This window comes from Sinocyclocheilus grahami, unplaced genomic scaffold, assembly GCF_001515645.1.
Source record: "Sinocyclocheilus grahami isolate Dianchi unplaced genomic scaffold, SAMN03320097.WGS_v1.1 scaffold1064.1, whole genome shotgun sequence".
Lineage (NCBI taxonomy): Eukaryota > Metazoa > Chordata > Actinopteri > Cypriniformes > Cyprinidae > Sinocyclocheilus > Sinocyclocheilus grahami.
The window spans coordinates 349,850-354,514 of record NW_015506243.1 but is presented as its reverse complement, the minus strand read 5'-3'; the positions used below and the strand labels follow the sequence as shown (position 1 = coordinate 354,514).

Below are 4,665 nucleotides of genomic sequence, written 5' to 3'. Positions count from 1 at the left end.
ACACACACACACACACACACACACACATATATACACATATATACACACACACACACACACACACATATATACACACACAACACACACACACACACACACCATATACACACACAGACACACACACACACACACACACACAGCATATATACTCACTCACTCACTCACTCACACACACACACACACACACACACACACACACACACAGCATATATACTCACTCACTCACTCACACACACACACACACACCATATACACTCACTCACATGCATATTTTCCTCCAATTCTATTCTTAATAATAATTAGCCTACTATATTATTAATTACAATATAACTATTTTTATTTTATATCTGTTATTAAAAATAAGAACAGATGCAAATAAACAGTAGTTTAATCGAGAGCAGCGAGTGATTCCGTCTTTTCTTTTCATGTCTGATTAACATTGAGACAGATCTGTATTAAGACCTACTGTAATGCATGGAATCTAATATAATGTTAAACGTCAGATTTTTCCCCAACCATTAACTAAACGTTGATGTTAACGGATTATGTTTGTGTGAATCTCGCCAAGACATATTTTGCGATGATGCACTTTATTGGGAGATCGCGTAGAGGCGCATCTTCTGCACGCGCTTTGCAAATGTCACTCAGCGCGATCGTTTTGTTTTCATCAGCATTGGTCTGAAAATCATATTTCAATGTCATCGAGAATTCGACATGAATATTCACAAAGCTGGAATGCTGCACTTTGCAACAATAGACCCTCAGCTTGTGGTGGGAAGCAGCAGCAGTCGTAAATAACATGCAATTCAGTGTCCAACAGCATTCAGTCACACTTTAGTATGTTCTTTAAAGTATACTAAGTAATAAAGTATGCTAAAGTGTACATGGTTTTCACAAGGGATATTAAAACACATTACAGTTTACACACAGGCAATTCTACAAAAAATCACAGACTTCCTCTTATTTATATACTTTTGGCTAATTTGATTATGCTTCCAGCTACCAGCAAAGTTTAATGCTCTCAGCTCTGTTTGACATGTTTTAGCATATTTATATTCATTCCAGAACTGAAAATCATGTCCTAAAATCTGAAATAAAGTCCGATCCTACTAAAAACAAGCTGCATTTATCCAGCACCTGCAGAGTTTGTCATCCCATATAATTGCATTTTTGAAATCAAATAGAGTTCAGAAAGATTTCATATCTACAGATAAAACTTAAAAGTGCGCTTATGTTTCTTTAATGAAGATCTTTCCGATCCTGACATTCAATACATTAAACATTTACAAGTAAATTCAGTCTGTGAGCTTCTCCTGCCGTGCGTCAGAAAAGCTGCTTTAATTGCGCGAGTAAAGTTCAGAAAAACCAGAACATGCAAATAAGTCTATTTTTGTGGCCAGTAAAATAAAAAGAAAAAAGTAATTAAACTTTAAAGACTAGAAGTAAATGACAGTGTGTTGAGATAAGGAGGAAATATAAATGAGTCCTGAAAGTTAAAGTTAAGACCGTTTTAATAATTGTCAGCTGAATGTAATGAAGCTAATGTCATTTACATTTAGATTACATTCATGTTCGCTCAAACTCTGTGTATGTTGTGTAAATGAGAGGTAAACAGGTGGATGAGGATTTAATTAGCGTGGAATATGCCGTATCTTACTACGAAACATTTCCAGTCGAGTGGAATGACAGCAGTGAGCTGCAGACGCTTCAGTCGCCGTTCGTTGCCTCAGTGAAAGCAGGACAGAAAAACAGCTGATGCTGAGAAACATCTCAGGATAATTCACAGCATCCAGTCGAGACGCTGAGAGCAGGTCACCGCAGACTCACGCCGCTTCAGTGCAAGACAATAAGGCACTTTCCACAAATAACACACAAAATACTGGCACAAATGTCAGTTTTTTACATTTTACTTGAGCTTGCCAAATGCATTCAAGGAAACATTTAAGAAAATAGACTTTCTTTTTTGTGTGTGTGTTTTCCTCTCTAGTGTAATTAAGATTGTTATCTTAATTTACCCCCCCATTTTAGTTTACTTCAAATTATTAATATTTTTTAAAGTGCACTTTACTATTTAATAACTCTAATAAGCACCAAATGTTGTTACTTCGTGAATATTCAGTTTTGGTCATTAAAATGATATATGGGTCAAAGAAAATAGAACAATAACATAAGTTTAATGCAGCTTTAAATTGAGTTTTTCCCTGCACATTAGAATGTGTCCTGTATTTATTTTTAATTTTTTTCTGAGCAAAAAACAATGACTGTCATATGCTTTTAGCATGATTTACAGAAGATACCCACTAAAATGTCATTCAGTGTAACAATAGTTCATATAAAAAAAGAAGTAAAAAGAAGTAATGTCAGGCCAACGCTATCTCACGACCAATTCGTATGTATTTTACGAGGTGGCTAATTCGTATGACCTCACTCGTACAATTTTGTACGATTTGACTAAACCCCAGTGACGGGTAGGTTTAGGGGCGGGGTTAGGTGTAGGTCATCCGTACAAATTAATACGAATCGTGCAACTCGTAAAATACGTACGGTTTGGCAAAGAATTTGTACAAGTGAGGTTGTACGAATTAGCCACCTTGTAAAATATGTACAAATTGCTGTGAGATCGGGCTGGTCAGGCATATTTAATAACAAGCCTAAAATAGGCTTTACATAAATTAATATGTTACACTGAATGAGGATAGAATATTATTTCACCAATCTTTTGAGTTTTGTTTTTTTTTCACAAAATTGGAAACATTAAACGAACACTTTACTTGCATTTAATATGCTTTCTGTGTATATAAAATCACTCTTGTTTGTGATTAAAGCGAACACTTTACTTGCATTTAATATGCTTTCTGTGTATATAAAATCACTCTTGTTTGTGTAATTTGATGTGAAATAGGACGTCTAATCTAATAAATCTATACATTTATTGAGGGATGGTGTTAAAAAGGTTAAGAGGCACCAATGGCCTGATTTCAATAAAGATATCAGATGTTTAAAAATACCACCTTTATTTGAGGAAAGTGCCATAAAACCATTCAGATAATATCAAAAGCGTCTAAAAAAAATGTTGAGACAGGATTTATCAGATTTAGCTCATTTATAAGAACAATTTTGTTCTTAAACTCTGGCTTTGGAAGCCCACACACACACACACACACACACACACACACACACACACACACACACACACACACACACACACACAGAGAGAGAGACCGTGTGCAGGGGAATGAAGATCTGCTCTGAATATCAGACGCCTCTGTGAAGCTGATTTCTCTCAGTCTTTCTCTCTGTCTGTGTTCTGATCAGTGAGACACTAATGTTCTGTTATGATGAAGAATTGACTCTCTCTAGAGAGAGGAAGTTTCACAATGGCAATAATTAGGCTCTCAGCACTTAACTCAGACGTGTGTGTGTGTGTGTGTGTGTGTGTGTGTGTGTGTGTGTGTGTGTGTGTGTGAGACGCTCCATCACTCATGCTGCTCAGAGCGAACAGACATACTAACCAGAGACACAAAGCCCAACTCAGTGGAAGAGTGTGTGAGAGACATACCGAGAAATCACAAGACTCATGAAGACACACACACACACACACACACACACACTGCCTGTCACAGGACAGATTACACTCTGAGACACAAAACCATCAAAGAATTACAATAACTACAGAAAACATTCTCTAGTCAAAGAAAACATTTTAAAACGTATCTTAGGACTGCAAGTTAGTGTAAATATATACATAATAACTACAATTTATTATTGAATTATTTAAATTATTTAATCACACTTTTTAGTTGTTAACCCAATCAGTCATTATGCATGGGTCATTGTGAGGTAGACTTTTTATTAATTAATTATATGTCACATAATTTCAACTTTTGTCATAATTTAGACTTTCATAGTATATGATTATTTTGACTTTTTAATTATACCTTAGCATCTCATAATTATTCACTTTTGTCGTAATTTAAACTATCTCATAATTATAACTTAGCATCTCATAATTATTACCTTTTGTTATAATTTAGACTATCTCATAATTATAACTTAGCATCTCATAATTATTACCTTTTGTCGTAATTTAGACTATCTCATAATTATAACTTAGCATCTCATAATTATTACCTTTTGTCGTAATTTAGACTATCTCATAATTATAACTTAGCATCTCATAATTATTACCTTTTGTCGTAATTTAGACTATCTCATAATTGTGACTGTATCTCATATTTTTGACTTGTCAATTTAGATTTTTTTATGTATTACCTATGACTCTAGCAGAAAGTACTGAGAAAAGTTATATTGTATAAAATTAATTACTAATTGTGTGTGCATGTAGTTATTTATATATAATATATAACTGTGTGTATATACAGAAAGTACTTAGTAATATGTTTGTATGATATAGTAGTAAGTACATAGTACTACTACTGCTACCCTAATACTTTATGATTTTATTCTTAGTCATCTTGAGATGTCTTCTGCTAAATTATAGTATTTAGCTTATAAAATGTGTTAACAGGACACATTTTAATAATTACACATTACACATTTTTTATCGTGTTAATGTGTTAATTCTGACAGCCATAATTTTTATTTATGAAGCATTTTTACCTCCTCAAAGGGATGTTGTTGCCATGGAGGTTTAGCTCACTTTTG

General features: G+C 34.0%; 1 protein-coding gene across 1 annotated transcript in view; it reads left to right on the top strand.

Moving 5' to 3' along the window:
• Nucleotides 1–4,665, top strand: part of LOC107566254 (adhesion G protein-coupled receptor L3-like) — a 54,834-nt gene that overhangs the window by 40,743 nt on the left and 9,426 nt on the right. The gene's annotated exons all lie outside the window — the stretch shown is intronic.